Here is a 26,702-nt window from a genome sequence, read left to right as displayed (position 1 = left end):
CATGTTGGCGCCGTGATGCGCGTGCGCTTGCTCGGCTGCTGCTTTGCGGTTGCTGATGCACTGCCGCTGCTCGTCCTGCTGCTGTGCTGCTTGTTGCTTAGCAGCTGCTCCGCTACTAACTGCTACTGCTGCTGCCGAGCCATGCTGTTGCCTTCTTGCTACTGCTGTTTCTTGCTACTGCTGCCGCTGCATAGCTACCGCCGTCGCTGCTGTTTCCTTAACTGCTGCCGCTGCTGTTTGCTGGTCGCTCTGGCTCGTAGCTGCAAAGTTGTTTGCCGAAGAAACAACTGACGAAACTGAACTGTGAAGAAACCCACGAGACTAGCAGAGAGCTTGCCCCGTCCAAGCTTGGTCATGTGCTATGTGTGCGTTTGTGTGCACACCCGTGAGGCTGGCCGTGCAACCAGGCCGGCCCTTGTTTATTAGAGCTAGGTTAGTTGGTGCTAAATTAGTCTGGTAACAGATGACGTTTGGTACCCCATTAATTAGGTTTGTTTTATTTATTTGTTTATAGGTATAGCATATGACATGTGGACCCATAGGCACTGTTCACTTTTTGACCCATTCAACTTTGACTTGTTGACTTTGACCGGCCCCACCTGTCATACCCCCTACGTGGGTACACTCTGTGTACCCATGGCAAATCGCAGTTTATTATCGAATTAATATTAAATTCAGAAAATTATTTAATTTTGGAAATTCATATAAATTAAACTGTAACTCGGATGAAAATGTTTTCTACATGAAAGTTGCTCAGAAAAACGAGACGAATCCGAATACATGGTCCGTTTACCTGTCAGATGCCTCTAACTATCTGAACATGGAACATTTCCCCCTCCGGTCATTTGTCTGACACAGGTTCGGAACCGGGAAAACATTCCCGGTTGAATTCCCCCTTCACCTATTCATGTAGACATACGTTAGGTCACACCCGTCACGTCATATTACCATGTTATGCTTTATGATGCTTTGTTTGCTTTATATTTATTGTTTCTTCCCCCTCTTCTCACTGGTAGACCCCGAGACCGATGCTGCCCCTGTGATCGACTACGTCTCCTACGCCATTCTTCCTTTTCAGCGGAGCTTCCAGGCAAGCCCCCCCCCCTTGATCATCCTGATATCGCCCATTCCATTCTCTCATGCTTGCATTAGATTTTGCTACTGTAATTGTTTGCTCCTATTCAGATGCATAGCCTGCTTTTGTATCTGCTGTTGTACCTTACCTGCTTGTCCTAAACTTCTTAGTATAGGTTGGTTAGTGATCCATCAGTGACCCCCACCTTGTCCTTGTCGCCCCTGCTTCATCACCGAAGACCCGATCAACGAGATCGAAGACCAGGCCCCGACACCGCACATCACTTTCCCCTTAGTTGCTCGACACTACTGGGTTACTATCGAGTGCCGAGGGTGAGACCTCATCAGCACTTCTGATGTTAACCCCGTAGTGTAGCTATTCGGCCGTGGTCATCGAGGGTGATTCCGCCTTAACCACTTTCGATACGACTCTGTCGTGCAACCCCTCAAGTGTGAACCTTGAGGGTGGTTCCTCTTACATTCACCTTGATGATTACACCGAGTGGAATCCACCAAGGGTGGTTCCTCAGGGTTCCCCTTTGAGTTAGACACACAGTTACTATGGTTACTATGACTTTACACAGAACCATGTTACTAAAGACGGGTCGGCCCTAAGGGGTACCCGCGCGAGCTTATTTGCGAGTGATGTGGAGTCGGGTTGACCTGGAAGGTCCCCACGAGATAAGTACGAGGTGTTACCGGGCATTCTTAGCCCTTGTCGCAAGTCCTCGATGTCGTGGTACTAAGACTGACAGTAGAATGGGGGGTAGGTATGGAGAGGCAAGATCCTAGCTGTGGAGTAGTTGTATACACAAGGGATTTACGAGTTCAGGCCCTTCTCGGAGGAAGTAACAGCCCTACGTCTCGGAGCCCGGAGGCGGTCGACTGGATTATATGTGTATGAGCACAGGGGTGCGAACCCCTCTGCCAGTGGAGGGGGTGGCTTATATAGTGTCTGCCAGAACCCAGCCAGCCCACGTAGCGGAGGGTTTAAAGTACATTAAGGCCTGGCGTTACAGGTAATGCCTTACATAAAGTGTCATCATGGCCATAAAGACTAATTAATTACAGACCGTTTAGATACAGAGTGGCTCTTGATCTCCTGGTGGTCGAGTGAGTCTTCATGGTCGAGTGTCTTCCAGTCCGTCGAGTGGAATCCCTCTTGGTCGACTGGAAGGCAGCTTCTTCTAAAGATGTCCTTGGGAAGGGTACTTTGGACAGGTTCATGACCCTACCCTAGGTACATGACTTCATCATTAGCCCCCGAATGGATCGAGGTTTGAGTGAGGAAGGAGTTGATAATCTTTCTGACCTGTTTTTTGTGCTCTGAGTATGTCTCATTCTGGATCAATGACTTTTTAGAGATGGCATCAACTTTTCTTTCAGTCGCCTTGATCCATTCTTTTCTTCTGTCGAGTGAATTTTTGAACTTGGTGAATTTCCGAGCGACGGATCGTAGGAAATTTACCGTCTGACAAGTTGCTCTGCCGTTGACGGATTTCGCGGGATCCGAATTTTTGGGAAGCGCGCGAAGCAGAGGAGACCGCGGTACTCGGATGGGACAATGCAAAGGCGCCTCGATCTCCGCGCCGCCTTTTTCGCCACGTATCGCTCGCGTGACTGTTGCGGGATTTGACAGGATTTCCTGGGCCTACCGGTCAGCCACTCGGAAGTGACCTTACATAAGGCGCCGGGCGGGTTTTTTTTGAAGAGTGCATCCCCATTCCCCTCTCCCCCTTCCTCCACCTCGCCTGCTGGGCCCGCTTTTGCCTCCGCTCATCTGCTCTTCGCGCGCCTCACCAGCGACGATGGTGAAGGAGAAGACGGCGGCCTTGGAGCGAGTGAAGAAGGCGACGGCGACGGGGAAAGCGAAGGGGAGAGCGACCAGTCGGGGCGGATCTTCGTCTCAGTCCCGTCTGCCGTAAGGCTAGGTCCAAGGAGACTGGATCCGCTCGACCATCACCCAGAGGGATCTCGATGATCTGGCCAGTGAGGGAGTGATCTCTCATGGGTCAGCAAGACTTCCGGGGACGGAGTGACAACCGCAGCCACAGGAGGGTGAGTGTGTCCTCTTAGCCACTCATGTAGATCGCGGATTCTCTCTGCCGCCGAATCTTTTCTTCCGAGGGTTTCTGAACTTCTTTGGGGCACAACTCCATCACTTCACTCCCAATTCCATTGCCTATCTTGCCGCTTTCGTGTCCCTATGTGAAAACTTCCTGGGTTGTTGGCCGCACTGGGGTCTCTTTAAGCACATATTCACTTGTCATTCTCAGACGGTGAAAAAGGCGAGTCCGAATGATGAGAGGACCAAAGTAATCCAGATGTGTGGGGGTCTTGGGTTCCAAATGAGGAGTAAGAGTGCCTTTCCAGCCATGACCCTTCCCGAGTCGGTTAGAGGGTGGCAGTCGACCTGGTTCTACTACCAAGACGAGTCGACGCCGGGGCAGTCGACTGGTGTCCCTCCATTCTCTATGGATCGAGTGAACAAACCATCTTCCATGAAAGTACTCCCGGAGAAAAAGGCTCAAGTTAAAATGTTGATGGAGCGTGTAGTTCAACTCATTCGCGATGGGGTTACTGGCATGGATCTTTTGGAGGTTTTCCTTCGACGGCCCATTCAGCCACTCCAGTACCGAGGCCACCCGATGTGGCTGTACTCCGGTACCGAGGACACCACTCGGGTCCACCCAGAGGAGGTCGACGACGCCACACTGGAGAGGTGGATGACTGCCATCACGGGGAACAAAGATAACCCTCGTGGGGCTAGGAGGATCCCACCACTCGACCACTCTTATGAACCATACACGGTATGACCACTTATCTCCGGTTGTGATCCTGTTTCATTCATTTTGTTTCACTACAAATCGGTCGATTGACCTTTGTCTTGTTTTGTTGTTTTTCAGGCTACCACTGAGTTGTATTCGATGCCCAACGGGGCGCAGGCTCCGACTGAGGAGGAGGAAGGAAGTGGAGGCGAGAGCCCGGAGGAGTGGGATTCGGGTGGTGACGACAATGATGAAGATGATGACTCTGATGAGGAGGAAGAGGAGGAGGAGGAGGAAGTTGCACCTCCCCGTTCTGAAAGACGCTCGAAGCTTGTCCATGACCCTGCGGTTGAGCGCGGTAAGGGGGTCGCGCCTGTCGTGCAGTCGACCAAGCGTCCTTGGACGACTTCTCCGGTGCCCACTGAGAAAGTGCCGAAGCAATCTCGAGTGGCATCGTCGAAGCCGACGAAGGCCTTGCCAAAGATGAAGATGGTGATCCCCACTATCTCAGGGTAATGACGTAACTTGAGTTTTCTTGTTTCACATGGATTTATACTTGGTCGATTCGTGAGCTGACCGACTGACTTCTGGAACTGCAGTGCTGCTACCTCTAATACCTCGACCAGACCTGAGGATCATGAAATGGAGGATGCTGTCACTTCCAACCCTGGTATGGCATTTGTAGCTTCATTTTCAGTCGGTAGGATCTTCATTTTTAACTTTGAATCTTTTCTGCAGCTCCAACTAACATAATCATTGATCTTCCTGATGACGATGACGAGGAACCACTGAGGCAGAGGAGGAATAGGAAAGCGTCTGCTAGCAAGGTAGCCCAGGTCGCGTCAGCACCCGAGACGTTGGTTGTGGAGGGGGACAACGTCACTCGGCCTACCGTATCCTTTGCGGTGCCGCTGACGAGTGCACGCCCTTCGTCGTCGAGTGCTGATCAGTCTTCACTTTTCTCGACCCACCATGTCCCAGAAGACCAAGCAAGCGCTGCTAAAGAAGCCATACGCCAGGCGGGGGTCATGATGGAGCAAGTGAAGGCAATCCGAGACGCCAGTCAAGCGGCTTATGACGCCAGTTCAGCTCTTTAGAGTAATGTCCAGGTTAGTCGATCACCGCCTGTTCTGTTAGGATATGAAACCTAAAAACTTTTCTTTCTGAAATCTTAGTATCTGTCATACACCCACTGGGTGCGTCGATTGAAATCCTGGACTGGTGGGGGCACGCTGAGTGCACCCACTGGGTGTAGTCCCCAAGGCTATGGTGGACTGCTGGCAGTCGACCATAGTCTTTATGTCTTAAGCTTTTTCTTTACTCGATTAGGTCGAATGGAATCATAGACCGGTGGGGGCACGCTGAGTGCACCCACTGGGCGTAGTCCCCGAGACTGTGGTCGACTGCTGGCAGTCGACTATAGTCTCTTTTTTTGTGGTTATTTGTTGGTCGACTGATCGACTCTAACTGATAGAACTGGTGGGGGCACGCTGAGTGCACCCACTGGGTGTAGTCCCCGAGACTATGGTCGAATGTTTATATTCGGCTGTAGTCTTAGAAATGCTATGATTTTTCCTTAGTCACTTGGAAGTGACCTGTCTTTGACATCTGCCGATTGGTTCTTCGCAGAAATCTTGCGAGCTTGCAGCTCGTTATACCGAGTTGGAGAACAAGCATATCCAGCTCGAACTTGATCTGAAACTTGTCCAGGAGAACTTCACAAAGGCAAAGGAGGAGGCAAAAGGTATGTTTGGTGAGAACCTCGACGACTGCTTTTGTCTCTTGCCCATTTGTGAGTCTGATCTCACTGTGACTTTGCAGACAAACTGAGGGATGCTCTGAAGAAGAAAGACCTTGACTTGGCTGAGGCGCAGAAAGCGGCTTTAGAGAAGACCAAGCTCGCAGATGAGAAGCTGTCTTCAATCACCAAGTTTGAAGAGGAAAATACCAATCCGAAAGCTGCTCTTGACGCGGCCAACAAGGAGGTCAGTCGACTGAAGAATGACAAGATTGCCTTGAGTGACAAGGCCAACGAGTTGGTGGGAAAGAAGAATGATCTGGAGGCTTATCTGGGAGGACTCGCCCAGAAGTTATTCCTCATGCTTGAAGGTAATCTTTTGTATCAAACATACATTTTAACTATGATCTCGCCATCAGACTGCTGTCTTGACTTTGGGGTTGTGCATGCAGAGTTCTGCCAGAACTTCGAAGAGGAGACTGGTCGACTGGAGACGAACCTAAATCCCATCAACTCTCCTATGAAGGATGAAATCGCCATGAATGTGCTCCGACTTGAGTCCCGCGTTGCTGCTGTTGTCGACTATCTCGCAAGGCTGAAGGTCGCAACTTCCCGCATCGACACAACACTCTGGCCAGGAAAGATGCTTCAGAACGACCTCGAGTTTCTAATGACTCGACTGAACGATGTTCCAAGTCGAGTGCAAGAATGGAAGAAGTCTTCTGCCAGATGCGGTGCGGATGTTGCTTTGTCTCTGGCCCGTGTTCACTGCAAGGAAGCGCGAGAGGACAAGCCGGCAGCCCTCAAAGTGGCCGATACCAAGAAGCATGATTTCCGATTCTTCATGGAGACCTTCATCGCTGCTGCCACTCGGATCGCAGATGGAATCGACCTGGACGAATTCGTTGCGCCTTCCAGCCCTCCGTAGGAGGGGTAAAAAACTTCTATACTTGATACTTTAAATTTGGCTCGGTATGCCGAGTGGTTTTTGTAACCGATAAACCTTAACAGGCTTAGCGCCTGAGCACTTACGATTCCGTAAGACGTTATCTGAACTTGGATTCGTCGTTGAATATGTTTGCATCCGGTTTGAGGTGTCTTTTGCGGGCTAGGATGAAGCACTTATTGCAATCGACTTGTTCCTCAACACACTTAGGCGAGCACTGGGCTGCAACTAAGCCCCCGAGTGGGAGGTCTGATCTCCACTCGGTAGGATTTTCAAAAACTTAGGCGAGCACTGTGCTGCAGCTAAGCCCCCGAGTGGGAGCTCTGCTCTCCACTCGGTAGGATTTTCAAAAACTTAGGCGAGCACTGGGATGCAGCTAAGGCCCCGAGTGGGAGGTCTGCTCTCCACTCGGTAGGATTTTCAAAAACTTAGGCGAGCACTGGGCTGTAGCTAAGCCCCCGAGTGGGAGGTCTGATCTCCACTCGGTAGGATTTTCAAAAACTTAGGCAAGCACTGGGCTGCAGCTAAGCCCTTGAGTGAGAGGTCTGCTCTCCACTCGGTAGGATTTTCAAAAAGTTAGGCGAGCACTGGGCTGCAGCTAAGCCCCCGAGTGGGAGGTCTGCTCTCCACTCGGTAGGATTTTCAAAAACTTAGGCGAGCACTGGGCTGCAGCTAAGCCCCCGAGTGGGAGGTCTGCTCTCCACTCGGTAGGATTTTCAAAAACTTAGGCGAGCACTTGGCTGCAGCTAAGCCCCCGAGTGGGAGGTCTGCTCTCCACTCGGTAGGATTTTTGCGGCGTTCCTCCGAGGAAGGAGGCATCAATCTACCTGCACCTCGTCTTCCTGTGGAGCGCACATTATACTTGTGGCGTATCTCGGAAGGAGAAGTAGCAGTCGACCTGAACCTCGTCCTCTTTGCGTAGAGCACATTGTACTTGTGGCATAGCTCGGAAGAGGAGAGCAGCGGTCGACCTGCACCTCGTCTTCCTTGCGGAGCGCATGTTATGCTTGTACTTAGGCGAGCGCTATGCTGCAGCTAAGCCTCCGAGTGGGAGGCTGGCTCACCACTCGGTAGGATTTTGTTGAAACTTAGGCGAGTACTTGGACTGCAGCTAAGCCTCCGAGTGGGAGGCTGGCTCACCACTCGGTAGGATTTTATTTAAACTTAGGCGAGTACTTGGGCTGCAGCTAAGCCTCCGAGTGATAGGCTGGCTCACCACTCGGTAGGATTTTATTTAAACTTAGGCGAGTACTTGGACTGCAGCTAAGCCTCCGAGTGAGAGGCTGGCTCACCACTCGGTAGGATTTTATTTAAACTTAGGCGAGTACTTGGACTGCAGCTAAGCCTCTGAGTGAGAGGCTGGCTCACCACTCGGTAGGATTTTATTGAACTTAGGCGAAATGGATTCGCGGCTAAGCTTCCGAGTGAGAGGCTGGCTCACCACTCGGTAGGAATTTTACAAAATTAGGCAAAACGGATTCGCAACCAAGCCACCCACTGGGAGGGGATTTTATTGAACAAGCAAAAGTAAAAACAATCACTGGGAAAATTATAACACTATTGTCTTTGAAAAATGAACTACAGAAGTACTTTTATTACATTTCCGAGTGCACACTTAAGTGTAAAAGGGGCGGAGCAGCTCCGCGTTCCAAGCTCGGGGCTCGTCGATCTGGTGCTCGACATTGTAAAGAAAGTACGCTCCGTTGTGGAGAACCTTGGTGACGATGAAGGGGCCTTCCCAAGAAGGAGCGAGCTTGTGTGGTTTCTGCTGATCCACTCGGAGAACCAAATCTCCTTCCTGGAAAGCTTGACTCCTCACGCTTTTGGCGCGGAAGCAACGTAAGTCCTGCTGGTAAGTGGTCGATCGGATCAAAGCCATCTCCCTTTCTTCCTCCAGAAGGTCGACTGAGTCCTGCCGGGCTTGTTCTGCTTCAGCTTTGGTGTAGAGCTTGACTCGGGGGGCGTTGTGAAGCAGGTCACTCGGCAAGACCGCTTCAGCTCCGTAGACCAAGAAGAACGGAGTTCTCCCAGTCGACCGATTAGGTGTGGTCCTTAACCCCCAAAGCACTGACGGAAGCTCGTTGACCCATGCACCAGCTGCATGCTTGAGATCACGCATCAATCGGGGTTTCAACCCTTTGAGAATCAAGCCATTCACTCGTTCTGCCTGTCCATTCGACTGAGGATGAGCGACTGAAGCATAATCGACTCATGTGCCCTGAGATGTGCAGAACGCTCTGAATTCCTCGAAATCGAAGTTTGACCCATTGTCAGTGATGATGCTGTGTGGGACTCCATATCTGAATATCAACTCTCTGATGAAGTTGATAGTAGTACCGACATCAAGATTTTTGATGGGTTTAGCCTCAATCCATTTGGTGAACTTGTCGACTGCTACCAGCACATGGGTGAAACCGCTTTTGCCTGTTCTCAGAGGTCCAACCATATCCAATCCCCATACAGCGAAGGGCCAGACGAGTGGTATATGGTCTTTAGAGCTGAGGCGGGCTTGTGTGACATATTGGAGTAAAATTGACATCCTTCACACTTGTCGACTATCTCCTTTGCCATTTCATTCGCTCTTGGCCAGTAAAATCCGGCTCGGTATGCTTTGGCTACAATGGTCCGAGAGGACGCATGATGGCCACAGGTCCCCGAGTGGATGTCGTCAAGGATTATTCAACCTTCTTCTAGTGTTATGCATTTCTGACCAACTCCAGTCGCGCTTTCTCTCTACAACTGTCCCCTTATCACGGTAAAGGCTTTAGATCGGCGGACGATCTGTCGAGCCTCCTCTTCATCCTCTGGGAGCTATTTCCTTAAGATATACGTGATATACGACATTGTCCAATCGGGAGTGATCACCAGAACTTCCATGATCAGGTCGACCACTGCTGGAACTACAACTACAGTCGGATCCGTGACACTTTTAGGTTGCGGAACTTCTTCGGTAAAAGGATCTTCTTTGACTGATGGAGTATGGATATGCTCCAAGAACACATCACTGGGAATGGCTTCTCTCTTGGAACCTATCTTCGCAAAATCATCAGCCGCTTGATTCTTCAGTCGGGGTATATGGTGGATCTCTAACCCTTCGAATTTCTTTTCAAGCTTCCTCATTGCATTGCAGTATCTAGTCATGGCTGGGCTTCTATCATCCCACTCCTTCATCACCTGATTGACCAGCAAATCTGAGTCGCCATAAACCATAAGGCGATGGACGCCGAGTGAAATGGCCATGCGCAACCCATACAAAAGTGCTTCATATTTTGCTTCATTATTGGAGGAATCAAAGTGGATCTGGAGCACATATCTGAGCTTATCTCCTCGGGGGGAAACCAAAACTACCCCAACACCAGAACCATTTAACATCTTAGAGCCATCAAAGAACATGGTCCAATGCTCCGAGTGAACTTGAGTCGGCTGCTATTGTTCAATCCACTCGGCAAGGAAATCTGCTATTGCTTGGGACTTAATGGCTTTCTTTGCCTCAAACTTGATATCAAGGGGAAGGAGTTCAATCGCCCATTTTGCCACTCGACCAGTTGCATCTCTGTTGTGCAGAATCTCTGACAGTGGGGCGTCGCTGATGACTGTAATGGAATGATCAGAGAAATAATGAGCAACCTTCTTCGTGGTCATGTAAATCCCATACACGAGCTTCTGATAATGAGGATATCTTTGCTTTGATGGTGTCAAAACTTCAGAAAGATAATATAGTGGGCGCTGAACTTTGAAGGCTTTCCCTTCTTCTTCCCGCTCGACCGTAAATACTATACTGACGACTTGTCCTGTGGCTGCAATGTAAAGCAACAGAGGCTCTTTGCTGATTGGAGCAGCAAGCACCGGCTGGGAGGAGAGCAGAGCTTTTAGCTCGGCAAATGCTGCATCAGCTTTTGGAGTCCACTCGAAGTTGTCTGACTTCTTCATCAGTCGGTAAAGAGGCAATGCCTTTTCACCGAGGCGAGAGATGAATCGACTTAACGTGGCCAAGCATCCAGTAAGCTTCTGGACATCGTGCACTCGCACAGGGTGTTTCATTCGGAGTATAGTGCCAACTTTCTCTGGGTTAGCGTCGATTCCTCGTTCGGAAATGAGAAAACCGAGTAACTTTCCACCAGGAACTCCGAATGTGCACTTTGATGGATTGAGCTTGATATCGTATCTCCTGAGATTGGCAAATGTTTCAGCAAGGTCAGTTAGCAGGTCGGAACTCTTCCGTGACTTGACCACAATATCATCCATGTACGCTTCCACGTTCCGACTGATTTGAGTGAGTAAACACTTCTGAATCATCCTCATAAACGTGGCCCCGGCATTCTTGAGGCCGAATGGCATGGTGACATAGTAGAAGCACCCGAATGGAGTGATGAAAGCTGTTTTTATCTCGTCGGGTCCATACAAACGGATCTGATGGTACCATGAATAGGCGTCTAAAAAAGACAATCTTTCACATCCCGCAGTCGAATCGACTATCTGGTCAATGCGAGGGAAAGGGAAATGATCTTTCGGGCAGGCCCGATTGATATGTTTGAAATCAATGCACATGCGAAGTGACTTGTCCTTCTTTGGGACCATGACAACATTGGCGAGCCACTCGGAGTGGTAAATCTCTCGGATAAACTCTGCTGCCAGGAGCCGAGCCACCTCCTCGCCAATGGCCTTTCTCTTCTGGACGGCGGACAGTCGAAGGTGTTCTTTGACAGGTTTTGCCTTTGGGTCGACTCGTAAACGATGCTCAGCCAGCCCCCTGGGAACACCCGGCATGTCAGCAGGCTTCCATGCAAAGATGTCCCAATTCTCACGGAGGAACTGGATGAGCGCTTCTTCCTATTTAGAGTCGAGTGTGGTGGAAATATGGGTCGGAGCAGCACTGGGGTCGGTCGGGTGAATGTGAACGGGCTTCGTCTCACCAGACGACTGGAATGCTGACTCCGTGGCGGGCTTCTTGGCCCGCAATAAATCACTCAGATCTGCATTTTTCTTATACTCTTCCAGCTCCACCACTGTAATCTAGGAATCAGCAATCTTTGAGCCCTTCTAAAAGCACTCTTCTGCCTTTTTCCGATTGCCAGTGATGGTGATCACACCCTTGGGGCCAGACATCTTCAGTTTGAGGTACACGTAACATGGTCGAGCCATGAAACGTGCATAAGCTGGCCTGCCCAAAATAGCGTGATAAGTACTCTGGAAATCCACAACTTCAAATGTCAGCTTCTCTTTACGGAAATACTTCGAATCACCGAAAACCACATCTAGAGCTATTTGGCCGAGTGACTCAGCTTTCTTTCCAGGAATGACTCCATGGAAGCTCATGTTGCTAGAACTGAGTCTTGACATCGGAATGCCCATTCCTTTCAGCGTCTCCGCATACAATATATTCAATCCACTTCCACCATCCATCAGCACCTTAGTCAGTCGAGTGCCTTCGACGACCGGGTCGACCACCAAAGCTTGCCTCCCAGGGGTGGCTATGTGTGTCGGATGATCAGACTGGTCAAATGTAATGGCAGTCTGAGACCATTTCAGATAACTTGGTGTCGCCGGAGCGACCATATTTACCTCACGGTTGATAACTTTCAATCGACTTTTGCTCTCTACATCAGCAAAAATCATTAGGGTGGAATTGACATGGGGATATCCTTCATGACTGTCATCTTTGTCCTCTGCCTTGTCCGACTCCTTTTCCTTATCCTTGGGCTGTTTCCCTTGAAACTACTGAATTAAGAGCCGGCACTGGCGAGTGGTATGCTTTGGGTAGATGAAGTTACCCTCTTCGTCTTTCTTCGTGTGGATGTGACATGGCAAATCCATCACGTCGTTTCCTTCCTTATCCTTTACCTTCTTGGGGTTCCAGGATCCTTTGGGCTTCCCTTTGAATTTGCCCTGAGTCACGGCCAGGGCCTCCCCAGGAGCAGCGGGCTCGGCTTTCCGCTTCTGCTTCCGACTGGAGTTTCCTTTTTCCGACTGACTCGGCTTGTACTTGCCACTCCGGAGTCGATCCTCTTCTTCACCATTGGCGTATTTGGTGGCAATCTCCATCATTCGACTCAGGGTCATATCTCCAGTCCGACCAAACTTCAAACTTAACTCACTGTTCTTAACGCCATCCTTGAAGGCACAGACTACTTGATGATCAGACACGTTCTCCACCGTATGATGCAAAGTGATCCATCTCTGTATGTAATCTCTCAAGGTCTCATCCGACTTTTGCACGCAGACCTGCAACTCTGTCAGTCCTGCTGGTCGCTTGCAAGTTCCCTCAAATGTCTTGACGAACACTCGGGCAAGATCTTCCCAAGTGTAAATGCTGGTAGGAGCCAACTGATTCAACCAGGCTCTGGCCGAACCCTCCAACATGAGTGGTAGGTGTTTCATAGCCACCTCATCATTGCCACCGCCGATCTGCACGGCCACTCGTTAGTCCTCGAGCCAAGTTTCAGGCTTGGATTCACTAGTGAACTTACTTACCCCAGTTGCCAACCTGAAGTTGGGAGGGATCACCACGGCTCTGATGGCTCTGCTGAAACATTCCGGTCCCGAAACATGGACTCGGCTGCTGGTGGGCGCATCTCTGTTGTGGCCTTCTCGATGAGATCTGTTCCGATCGACCAAGCCTTCCACGATGATGGATCTCGCATCAAAGCCTGGTTCCCTGGGGTCGACCGGAGCTCTCCGCCCAACACTGTGTTGATACCTGTCATCTTGCTGCCGAGGGGCGTAAGACCCACCCCTTGGGGGAGGAGTGGGCACTCGACGCTGATCATCGCGATCGAATCGGTCATCATACTGATCACGTCGACCTCCACGTCCCTCACGCCGCGGAGGCGATATTGGGCTATGAGCCGACTGGACTGTATTCGCAGCGACGGATCGACTGTGAATCCTGTTGCATGACTGTGACACAGCTGAATTCTGATCCCCTGCTGCCCGGAGCAAATCCCGGATCTGCATCAAGCCTCTGCCAGCCTCCGACTGAGAGGGCTGAATTGACTCTGCTATACAGGCCGCAGCTGCTAGATTCTGAATCGGGGTTCGATATACCTGAGTTGGTTGTGGAAAGAGTTGACGTCGACTGGAGTCAGGTACTCGTTGCCGCGCACGCTCGTCGAGTGCTCGCTGGAGGTTCTCCAGTCGAGTGCGTTCAGCCAAGTTGGCCAAACGCACCTCTTCCAAGGCACGAGCCTCAGGAGTTTCTCCCGCGATGGGAGTATGCAGGGCATCCATGTTCTGGCGGCGAAGATCCTCCCTTTGCAGAGAAGTGAGCGGCTCGGGTTGATATTCCTCGTGGACCTGAGCGGGGTCGCCTCCACCGTCCATCCCGTCGGTGCGGGGGAAGCCGAGAGGACTACGAGGCCCATTGACCATCAGAACCTCCGCCGCTGGATCACTGATGTCGCACTCGGATGCAGTCTCTACGGAGCCAGTCGACAGATCGAACAGGCCGTAGAGAGATTCGTCGGGCTCGATTGCCGCGACTTGGGTGGTGGCCGATTGGTGAGCCACTGCGTGTCTCACCCACCGCTGGAGCCTCGACCGACCAGAGCGCTTGCGCTGGCGGGAGACAGGGAGGGAGGACGACATAGGAGTTGACCGATACAGAGTCGACGGTTGCCGCAGTAGGACGCCGCAGACACACGCATGAAAGTGCGTCGCCCCGCGGACGAGAAGTTCGTCGATGTCGAGCGGAGCCTGCTGGAGCCAAGCGGAGTCATTGGTGATGAACGTGAGCGCGCCGAGACAGATCTCGTGACCCTCGACCAGAACTCCGCCAGAAACCATGATGAAGGCGATCGGAACAAATGCAACTTCTCCAACAAGTCACTAAGACACCGGCCCCACGGTGGGCGCCAACTGTCGTGGTACTAAGACTGACAGTAGAATGGGGGGTAGGTATGGAGAGGCAAGATCCTAGCTGTGGAGTAGTTGTATACACAAGGGATTTACGAGTTCAAGCCCTTCTCGGAGGAAGTAACAGCCCTACGTCTCGGAGCCCGGAGGAGGCCGACTGGATTATATGTGTATGAGCTACAGGGGTGCGAACCCCTCTGCCAGTGGAGGGGGCTGGCTTATATAGTGTCTGCCAGGACCCAGCTAGCCCACGTAGCGGAGGGTTTAAAGTACATTAAGGCCTGGCGTTACAGGTAACGCCTTACATAAAGTGTCATCATGGCCATAAAGACTAATTAATTACAGACCGTTTAGATATAGAGTGGCTCTTGATCTCCTGGTGGTCGAGTGAGTCTTCATGGTCGAGTGTCTTCGAGTTCGTCGAGTGGAATCCCTCTTGGTCGACTGGAAGGTAGCTTCTTCTAAAGATGTCCTTGGGAAGGGTACTTTGGACAGGTTCATGACCCTACCCTAGGTATATGACTTCATCACTCGAGACGGGGTGACGGGGTCACATCTTTCGTGAGTCTCTGCTTATTACCGCGCGTTCCTAATCCACTATGATTTGGATATTTGATCCGAGGGGCCTATGGCCTAGAGCACTAACCATCATGTGGGCATAGTATGGGCGTTCTGCGTTGTATACATCAACCGAAGCTTATTAGACGTCAGCGACTGAGCGGCGCGCGCTGGGTTGGAGTGCGTAAGCACCTGCCTTTCTAAGGAGGTAGCTAGGTATGCTCACCGGCCGCGTATGCAATGTGCAGGAGTGCAAAGGGCGATGGGCCCATGATCCCTGTGCGCTTAGGATATAGACCGGTGTGCTGACATCTCTATTAAGCCTAGGTCGGGTTGCGGCGTATTGTTTGGCCGAGGCCGGGCATGACTCAGGAAAGTGTGTCCGGCTGGAGTTAATCGAGCGTGGTGGGTAAGTTGGTGCACCCCTGCAGGGAAGAAAACATCTATCGATAGCCTGTCCTATGGTAACGGACACTCGGAGTTGTATCCCGATCGATACAACTAGAACTGGATGCTGAGGCATGAAATGGACATGTAGCTCCGGGAGTCGAGAAAGGATCCCGGGGCGTTGACAACAACATAAATATGACTTGTGTGATACTACTCTACTCCCTCCTCTTGCTGCAAGACGGCGGTTTCCAGAAGATGCTAGTCTTTGATAGGACTAGCTTCTCCCCCTCTTATTCTGGCATTCTGCAGTTAGTACACAGATACTACCCCCCTTTCATTGATACCGATGCATAAATAGTGTAGATCCTTGCTTGCGAGTACTTTGGATGTGTACTCACGGTTGCTTTACTACCCTTTTCCCCCTTATTTCTTCTTTATGGTTGTTGCAACCAGATGGTGGATTCCAGGAGCCAGATGCCACCTTTGACAACTGCTACTTCCCCGAGGGTGCCTACTACCACATGACGGACGCCGACGACCAGGAGTAGTTAGGAGGCTCCCAGGCAAGAGGCCTTGCCTTTTCAATCGATGTTTCTTTTGTGCTAGCCTTCTTAAGGCAAACTTGTTTAAATCATGTCTGTACTCAGATATTGTTGCTTCCGCTGACTCGTTTGTATTCGAGCTTATGTATTCGAGTCCTCGAGGCTCCTGGCTTGTAATATAAAGCTTGTGTTATTTTAAATTGTGTCTAGAGTTGTGTTGTGATATCTTCTCGTGAGTCCCTGATCTTGATCGTACACATTTGCGTGTATGATTAGTGTACGATTGAATCGGGGGCATCACAAGCTTCTTGTGTATCGGCATCTTCTTGGGAATTTCGTATGCGATCTTGAGAATCCTTTGTTTTATCTTTGATCACAAGCATATTGGGAAAGACTCCTCCAAAAACCCCATGGGAAAAATATGAGGAGAATATTGCATATATGTTGCTATAACTCCTTTAAACCTAGTGGGAAAAATATTAGGAGAAAAATTATGCAATATATAATGGTTATTGTCTCTTTTTTAACTCAATACAGGAACACTCATAGAGTTTAGGTGACAATAAATATGTCGTGTACTTTCCTAAAAACCCAATGGGGAAAACTGAAAGTATGGCATATTATCCCATGTTGATATATTACCTCATTAAAACCTTTATGAGAACCTGTATTGTAAACTCATGAAGGAAAAACGAGTATGATATGATGCATTGAACATGAACAATTCAGGAATATACTCCCCTTGATTCTTGCAAAATTGAAGCCGTCACATACCAATTTCATGAATATATTTCTGGAATATAACGGTAGGGACTTGGTGAACAAATCAGTCACATAATTTGACTTGCAAGATATGCAATATAGTGATATTTCTTATTATGTAACATGTTTGCATGCGGGCAACACAAGCAATATTATATTAGAGATAATGGTTGGTGGATGTAGCCATTTAAGGTCTGTTTCAAAGACTTTCATGGGATGGCTACCACACCTAGCAGGAACACAAACTTTGTCTATGATCTGACATAGTAGGGATCTGATGATGTATCCAATGATATTGGTGTCCAGATTTCTCTAAAACTAAAAGATTAGGACAAAATGTTTGATGTCTTGGAGATATCGAAAGTTGTTCTTGAGCCCCAACCAATTATGTGTGGTGGGTCCAATGGCATTAGGATATGGAACTCTATGTGCCAATATCGCATTCCCATCAACTCATGGTTTTTATGGATCTTTCTCTACGTCTAGAGAACGAAGTCATGCGAGTTACGAATGCATAAGATTTGTCCACAATGAATTTCTCCAATATATTTTGGATATAGACAATATAATGTACCATAATGTATGAGTGAAGGTTCTCGAGGTATTATCCAGATCCTTCCTCTCAAATTTCGTCATTTGGATGATCACTTGTTTAATATGTATGGGTAATCATTAGTGTAGGAGTAATCCTTGTGTTAAGGAACTCACTACGTTGGTTGTACCAAAAATAATACCGACAACAATAAGTTGTATAGTGACTTACTGATTTTACACAACGTATGCTGCATTTTGCATTTCGATTCAGAAGTGAGATTCCAACGGGAACCATCTATGTCAGAATCTAGTGATCCATATAAATTTGTGATGACTACATCTATCAACTGCATATATAGATGATTTTGTACTGCCACTGATATAATATATTGGAAAGAGATTCCACCTCTAGAGAATATTGGGTATCTGCGTGAACCCTTGTGCTACAATACTTGCTCTATGTTTCACCACCTCATTGTTCTCAATTCTATATCCAGAACAAAACTGATGTAGGTATTGCATATGAATACCTTCCCATTATTGAGTAAGACCATTTCTACCTAGATTGTATCCTTTGCTTGAGTTCAGTCTGAGTGTTGTTCACACTTTGCCATGGCCATGGTCTTTGGATCTGTATCATTTGAAAGGTTTTTTCAATCCAGTTGAGAAATGGATGTCGACAGTTGTAGTCTTCCGATTATATGTTTCTCCAGAATCTATATATCAATATATAGTCTCCGTCGTATCTATAATTTTTGATTGTTTCATTCAAATATTCTACAACTTTCATATACTTTTGGCAACTTTTTATACTATTTTTGGGACTAACATATTGATCCAGTGCCCAGTGCTAGTGCCTGTTTGTTACATGTTTTTTCTTTCAAAGAATATCCATACCAAATGAAGTCTAAACGCGATAAATACTTAAGGAGATTTTTTGGAATATGTTCGATTTTTGGGAATTGGAATCAATGCGAGATGATGCCCGAGGGGCCCACAAGCCCTAGAGGTGCGCCCCTACCCTGGGCGTGGCCGGGGGCTTGTGGCCACCCCGTAAGGCGGTTAAAGCCCTTCTCTTGCTGCAAGAGAGCTAATATCAGGATAAAAGTCGTGTTAAAATTTCAGCCCAATCGGAGTTACAGATCTCCGGGAATTTAAGAAATGGTGAAAGTCTAGAATCTGGGAGCGCTAAAACAAAAGAAAACAGAGAGAGAGAGAGAGAGAGAGAGAGAGATCCAATCTTGGAGGGGCTCCCGCCCATCTGCCGCCATGGAGGCCAAGGAACAGAGGGGAAAAACCTCCTCCCATCTAGGGGGGAGGTCAAGGAAGAAGAAGAAGAAGAAGAAGAAGAAGAAGAAGAAGAAGAAGAAGAAGGAGGAGGAGGAGGAGGAGGAGGGATCTCTCCCCCTCTCTCCTGCTAGCGCCAGAACGCCACCGGGACAATCATTGTGTGGCGGGGATCTACACCAACACCTCCGCCATCTTCCCCAACATCTTCATCACCTTCCCCCATCTATCTAAAGTGGTCCACTCTCTCGCTACCCACTATACCCTCTACTTGAACATGGTGCTTTATGATTTATTATCCAATGATGTGTTGCCATCCTATGACGTCTAAGTAGATTTTTGTTTTCCTATCGGTGATTGGTGAATTGCTATGATTGGTTTAATTTGCTTGTGGTTATGTTGCTGTCCTTTGGTGCCCATTGATGTCTACTACACAACTTTATTCTTGTAGAAATGTGTTGGGCCTCCAAGCGCAGAGTTTTGTAGGGACCTAAGGTTTATCAATCCGTGAGAGGTGTAGGATGAATATTGTCTCTCTCAAACGACCCTGCAACCAAATACAAGAAATCTCTTGTGTCGCCAACACACCCAATACAATGGCCAATTGTATAGGTGCACTAGTTCGGCGAAGAGGTGGTGATAAAAGTGTAATATGGATGGTAGAAATACATTTTTATAATCTGAATAAATAAAAACAGCAAGGTAGCAAATAGTAAACGGGCACAAAAACAGTGTTGCAATGCTTAAAAATGAGGCCCAGGGTCCGTACTTTCACTAGTGCAACCTCTCAACAATGCTAACATAGTTGAATCATATGATTATCCCTCAAAGTGCAATAAATAATCACTCCCGAGTTCCTATTATTGGAGAACAAAAGATAGGAATTGTTTGTAGGTCACGAAACCACCTCAAAGCTATTCTTTCTGTTCGATCTATTCAAGAATTCGTACTAAAACAACAAAAAGCTATTTTTTCTGTTAGATCTATCTTAGATTTCGTACTAGAATAACACCAAAGGAAATTCATATTCATAATACTCAATCCACACAAAGAACTATAAAGAGACCCCAAAGTTTCCGTCAGAGAAAAACGTGCATCAACCCCTATGCATAGATTACCCCAATATCACCGCTGGAATCCGCGAGTTGAATGCCATAACATATATCAAGTGAATCAATAAGATACCTCATTGTCACCTCAAGTATTCATATTGCAAGACATATATCATGTGTTCTCATCTCTGAATATTCAATCCAACAAAACAAAACTTTGAAGGGTAAAGATTCAATTCGTCATAACAAGAGTATAGAGGGGAGAAACATCATATGATCTAACTATATTTATAAAGCCCATGATATAGGTCACAAGAGAGAGAGAGAGAGAGAGAGAGAGAGAGAGATCAAACACATAGCTACCGGTACAAACCCTCAGCCCCGAGGGTGGACTACTCCCTCCTCATCGTGGTGGCCGTCGGGATGATGAAGATGGTCACCGGAGATGATTTCCCCCTCCGGCATGGTGCCAGAATGGGTTCTAGATTGGTTTTCACGGATACATAGACCTTGCAGCGGCGGAAGTTCTGATCTAGGTTAACCACGAAGGGTTTCCGAATATTTGGAAATTTATAGTGCAAAGAGGATGTGCGGGAGGCCATCGAGGTGGGCACAACCCACCTGGGCATGCCAGGGCGCCCTAGGGCACCCTGGTTGGTTGTGCCCCCTCGGGGCACCCCCCAGGTGTAGCTCAGGCCCATTGGGTTCCTTTTGGTCCAAAAAAATCTCTGTAAAGTTTTGTTGCGTTTGGACTCCGTTTGATATTCATTTCCTGCGACGTAAAAAACAAGCAAAAAACAACAATTGGCACTGGGCACTAGGTCAATAGGTTAGTCCCAAAAAATGATATAAAGTTGCTATAAAATGATTGTAAAACAACCAAGAATGATAAAATAACAGCATGAATACTTCATAAATTATTGATACGTTGGAGACGTATCAGCATCCCCAAGCTTAATTCCTACTCGTCCTTGAGTAGGTAAATAATAAAAGAAATAATTTATGAAGTGTGAATGCTAGCAAAGTGCATAAGTTTGATCAATGATAATTTCAATCACTTTTTTTAGCATCATAACAACAATTCTTTCTTATAAAACTTCTCATGTTATAGTAGCAACCAATTCACATGTTAAGGTTCAAATAATGAACTCTCTAGAAACTTAACAACCTATGTTCTCAGTCACCAAGCAATTGCAATTCAACTTATTCAACAGAGTCTATGTAAGAGCTCCACATACTCAACCATCTTATAGTCTTCTATGATTGCTAACACTCACCGCATACACATGAGCAAAACATTTCAACCGGACACATAGAAAGATAGGGGCTTATAATTCCGTCTTCCAACGTATTCAACTTTGGGTGATGCCAACAATAACAACTCATGCTACCCATATTCAACTGGATATATGTGCCTAGATCTTTCCTCGCCACATGATGCTTGCCAAAGGAGAAAAATAAAAAGGAATAGAGAGAAAAACTTTGACTCTTTGCATAAAAGTAAATACATAAAAGTAAAGGATAGGCCCTTCGCAGAGGGAAGTAGAGGTTGCCATGCACTTATTTGTTTGTATGCTCAACCCCTTAGTGCAAAAGAATGTCACGTTATATTGCCCCTTATGATAGCAAACTTTATTCTGCAGTCTGTCTCTTTTATTCTTTGCCATCACAAGTTCGTACAACGCTCAATTTTCTCTTACACTAAATGATCTAACACTTTTGGAAGCAATTTTTATTGCCTTATTGCACCGATGAAAACTTACTTGAAGGATCTTGCTCAATCCTTAGGTAGGTATGGTGGACTCTCAAAACAAGATTTGGGTTTAAGGGTTTTTTGATGCACAAGTAGTATCTCTACTTGGTGCGGAATTTTTGGCTAGCAAAGATGGGGGGCAGGCACCACATGTTGAAGGATCTATGAAAATATAACTTCTATGTGAATATGAACAAATATAAATCATTACGTTGTCTTCCTTGTCCAATGTCAACAATTTTGGCATATAATATTTTGATGGGTGCTCACAATCACAAAAGATTTCCAAGATAGTATATTTGCATGTGAAAGTTCTTTCCTTATACTAATTATTCGTGAATTTCTTGTATACCCTATATTGTGATTGTCAAGCTTCAAAAGCTTTAGCTTCCTAAACCCAGTTTGAAGCTACCACTAGGCATGATATGATTTCAAGTTCATAACATTCAATTTATTGAACAATTTACTCATAGGATATAAGTGAAGCACTAGAGCAATTCCATAGAGAAGAGCTTGTTGACAGGATGTGAATGCCGCTTACCTAGCCTCCTATTTGAGGACTATATTTTATTTAAAAACTTTCAGGTCTAAGTATATTATTAAAACAGCAAGAAAAATGAAAATAAATGTACATTTCAAGAGTAGCACAACTCATGTGAAGAAGCAAAAACTTAGTCTCAACCGATACTAACCGATAATTGTTGAAGAAGAAAGGTGGGATGCCTACCGGGGCATCCCCAAGCTTAGATGCTTGAGACTTATTGAAATATTAGCTTGGGATGCCTTGATCATCCCCAAGCTTGAGCTTTTGTGTCTCCTTAATTCCTATTATATCACGGTTTCCCTAAATCTCAAAAACTTCATCCACATAAAACTCAACAAGAACTCGTGAGATAAGTTAGTATAAATCAGTGCAAAACCTTATCATTCTCTACTATAGCAAATCACTAAAATTATTATTCAGAATTTCATACTAAATGAATCTGCATATTTAATACTCCTATCCTCAAATAGAATCATTAAACAAGCAAACATATACAAACAATGCAAACATAACAACAATCTGCCAAAACAGTACAGTCTGTAAAGAATGCAAGACTCATCATACTTCCCTAACTCCAAAAATTATGAGAAAAATACTAAACTGTAGAAAATTTATCAGATCTTATTTTGCAAAAAGTTTCAACAATTTATCATATACTTTTCTAGGGAATTTTTGCAACATCGATTAACTTTCTGTTTTCAAACAGCAACAAGTATACTTGCAAAATAAGCATGGCAAAGGCTATCATTGCCACTTTTATTGAAATAAAAGATGCAAAACATTATTCGAAATAACAGCAAGCAAATACTAGCAAAATAAATTGATGCTCCAAGCAAAACACATATCATGTGACGAATGAAAACATAGCTCCAAGTGAGGTTACCGATAATGTTGGACACGAAAGATGGGATGCCATCCGGGGCATCCCCAAGCTTAGTTGCTTGGATATTCCTTGAATATTACATTGGGGGTGCCTTGGGAATCCCAAAGCTTAGGGTCTTGTCACTCCTTATTCTCCTCATATCGACATCTCACCCAAAACATGAAAACTTCAATCACACAAAACTTAACGAAACCTTGTGAGATAGGTTAGTATAATAAAGAGCAAACCATTTCACTTTTGGTACTGTCAAAGACAAGATTCATAATTTTTTCCACACAATGCCTACTGTAGCATATAATTTCCACAAATTATATTGATCAATATAAGCCATAGAAACAAGGAAACAAGCAAACTATGCATTGAAGAATCTGTCAAAAACAGAACAATCTGTAGTAATCTGTACTCAAAACATACTTCTGCTACTCCAAAAATTAAGAAAAAAAATTGGAACACGTGAGAAATTTGTATATTAATCTTCTGCAAAAAGAATCAACTCAAAGCATTCTTCTGTTAAAAATGAGAGCTATTTTTGTGAGCGCAAGAGTTTCTGTTTTTCAGCAAGATCAAATCAACTATCACCCAACTTGATCCCAAAGGCTTTACTTGGCACTTTATTGAAACAAAGACAATGAAACATGATTACTACAGTAGCCTAATCATGTGAAGATACAAAAACAGTAGGTAAAAGTGTTGGGTTGTCTCCCAACAAGCGCTTTTCTTTAATGCCTTTTAGCTAGTAATGATGAATTCAATGATGCTCACATAAAAGATAAAGATTGAAGCATAACAAGAGCATCATGAATCATAAGTTCCTCTACAACAACAACAACAACAACAACAATAACAACAACAACAACAACAACAAAAACAACAACAACAACAACAAAGCCTTTAGTCCCAAACAAGTTGGGGTAGGCTAGAGGTGAAACCCATAAGATCTCGCAACCAACTCATGGCTCTAGCACATGGATAGCAAGCTTCCACGCACCCCTGTCCATAGCTAGCTCTTTGTCGATACTCCAATCCTTCAGGTCTCTCTTAACGGACTCCTCCCATGTCAAATTCGGTCGACCCCGCCCTCTCTTGACATTCTCCGCACGCTTTAGCCGTCCGCTATGCAGTGGAGCTTCTGGAGGCCTGCGCTGAATATGCCCAACCCATCTCAAACGATGTTGGACAAGCTTCTCCTCACTTGGTGCTACCACAACTCTATCTCGTATATCATCATTCCGGACTCGATCCTTCCTCGTGTGGCCACACATCCATCTCAACATACGCATCTCCGCCACACCTAACTGTTGAACATGTCACCTTTAGTCGGCCAACACTCCGTGCCATACAACATTGCGGGTCGAACCGCCGTCCTGTAGAACTTGCCTTTTAGCTTTTGTGGCACTCTCTTGTCACAGAGAATGCCAGAAGTTTGGCGCCACTTCATCCATTCGGCTTTGATTCGATGGTTCACATCTTCATCAATACCCCCATCCTCCTGCAACATTGACCCCAAATACCGAAAGGTGTCCCTCTGAGGTACCACCTGGCCATCAAGGCTAACCTCCTCCTCCTCACACCTAGTAGTACTGAAACCGCACATCATGTACTCGGTTTTAGTTCTACTAAGCCTAAACCCTTTCGATTCCAAGGTTTGTCTCCATAACTCTAACTTCCTATTTACCCCCGCCCGACTATCGTCAACTAGCACCACATCATCCGCAAAGAGCATACACCATGGGATATCTCCTTGTATACCCCTTGTGACCTCATCCATCACCAATGCAAAAAGATAAGGGCTCAAAGCTGACCTCTGATGCAGTCGTATCTTAATCGGGAAGTCATCGGTGTCGACATCACTTGTTCGAACACTTGTCACAACATTATTGTACATGTCCTTGATGAGGGTAATGTACTTTGCTCGGACTTTGTGTTTCTCCAAGGCCCACCACATGACATTCCGCGGTATCTTATCATAGGCCTTCTCCAAGTCAATGAACACCATATGCAAGTCCTTCTTTTGCTCCCTATATCTCTCCATAAGTTGTCGTACCAAGAAAATGGCTTCCATGGTCGACCTCCCAGGCATGAAACCAAACTGATTTTTGGTCACGCTTGTCATTCTTCTTAAGCGGTGCTCAATGACTCTCTCCCATAGCTTCACTGTATGGCTCATCAGCTTAATTCCACGGTAATTAGTACAACTCTGAACATCCCCCTTGTTCTTGAAGATTGGTACTAATATACTCCGTCTCCATTCTTCTGGCATCTTGTTTGCCCGAAAAATGAGGTTGAAAAGCTTGGTTAGCCATACTATCGCTATGTCCCCGAGACCTTTCCACACCTCAAAGGGGATACAATTAGGGCCCATCGCCTTGCCTCCTTTCATCCTTTTTAAAGCCTCCTTCACCTCAGACTCCTGGATGCGCCGCACAAAACGCATGCTGGTCTCATCAAAGGAGTCGTCCAGTTCAGTGGTAGAACTCTCGTTCTCCCCATTGAACAGCTTGTCGAAGTACTCCCGCATCTATGCTTAATCTCTTCGTCCTTCACCAAGAGTTGGCCTGCTCCATCCTTGATGCATTTGACTTGGCCAATATCCCTCGTCTTCCTCTCCCGGATCTTAGCCATCTTATAGATGTCCCTTTCACCTTCCTTCGCTCCTAACCATTGGTAGAGGTCCTCATATGCCCGACCCCTTGCTTCACCAACAGCTCGCTTTGTGGCCTTCTTCTCCATCTTGTACTCCTCTATGTTGTCTGCACTCCTATCCAGGTATAGGCGTCTGAAGCAATCTTTCTTCTCTTTAATCGCCTTCTGGACATCATCATTCCACCACCAGGTATCCTTATCTTCACTTCTCCTTCCCTTGGACACTCCAAACTCATCCGAGGCCACCTTACGAATGCAAGTCACCATCTTCATCCACACATTGTCCGCATCCCCTCCTTCCTCCCAAGGGCCCTCCTTAATTACCCTCTCCTTGAACACCTGAGCTACCTCCCCCTTGAGCTTCCCGCCACTTCGTTCTAGTGACCTTGGCACGCTTATCCCGCTGGACACGAATCCGAAAGCGGAAGTCAGCAACCACCAGCTTATGCTGGGGTACAACACTCTCCCCAGGTATCACCTTACAGTCTAGGCACGCACGCCTATCTTCTCTTCTCGAGAGGATGAAATCAATCTGGCTAGAGTGTTGGCCACTACTAAAAGTCACTAGATGTGATTCTCTCTTTCTAAAGAGGGTGTTAGCTACAATCATGTTGTAGGCTAGAGCAAAGCTTAAGACATCTTCTCCTTCTTGATTCCTGATGCCATAGCCAAAGCCCCCATGCGCCCCTTCAAAACCTGTGTTAGATGTACCCACATGGCCATTGAGGTCTCCTCCTATGAAGAGCTTCTCACCAATCGGTACACTCCTAACCATGTCTTCCAAGCCTTCCCAGAACTCCCTCTTGGTGTTCTCATTGTGGCCTACTTGCGGGGCATACGCGCTGATAACATTGAGAACCAAGTCCTCAACTACCAGCTTGACCAGGATAATCCGGTCCCCACGTCTCCTGACGTCTACCACTCCATACTTAAGGCTCTTGTTGATCAAGATGCCTATGCCATTTCTGTTTGCAGCCGTCCCCTTGTACCACAGCTCGAAGCCGGTATCCTCCACCTCCTTCGCCTTCTGTCCTCTCCATTTGGTTTCTTGGACGCAAAGGATATCAACACCTTTCCTCACTGCTGCATCAACTAGCTCCCGAAGCTTCCCTGTCAGAAACCCTACGTTCCAGCTACCTAAGCGAATCCTCTCCTAGGCTCGGCTAGCTTCCTTACCCTTCGCACTCGTCGAGTCAAATGCAAAGACCCTTGCTCATTTTCCACTACATCCGGGCACCGATGTAGCGCGCCACTAAGGATGCGACGACCCGATCCTCGCTTACTTGCCACCGTATCCGGATCAAGATACGGCGCGCCACTTGGGGGGTGACGGCCCGACCCTTGCCCATTTTCCACCACACCCGGGTTCCGATGTGG

The 26,702-nt window shown here is 47.0% G+C and overlaps 1 pseudogene; it reads right to left on the bottom strand.

Annotated features, from left to right (window-relative positions):
* Positions 1 to 217: 217 nt before the first annotated feature.
* On the bottom strand, positions 218 to 26,702 carry LOC123158388 (uncharacterized; annotated as a pseudogene).

Source organism: Triticum aestivum, chromosome 7B (assembly GCF_018294505.1).
Source record: "Triticum aestivum cultivar Chinese Spring chromosome 7B, IWGSC CS RefSeq v2.1, whole genome shotgun sequence".
Taxonomy (NCBI): Eukaryota; Viridiplantae; Streptophyta; class Magnoliopsida; order Poales; family Poaceae; genus Triticum; species Triticum aestivum.
Note: the sequence above shows the minus strand (reverse complement) of the source record. Positions and strands in the feature narration are given on the sequence as shown.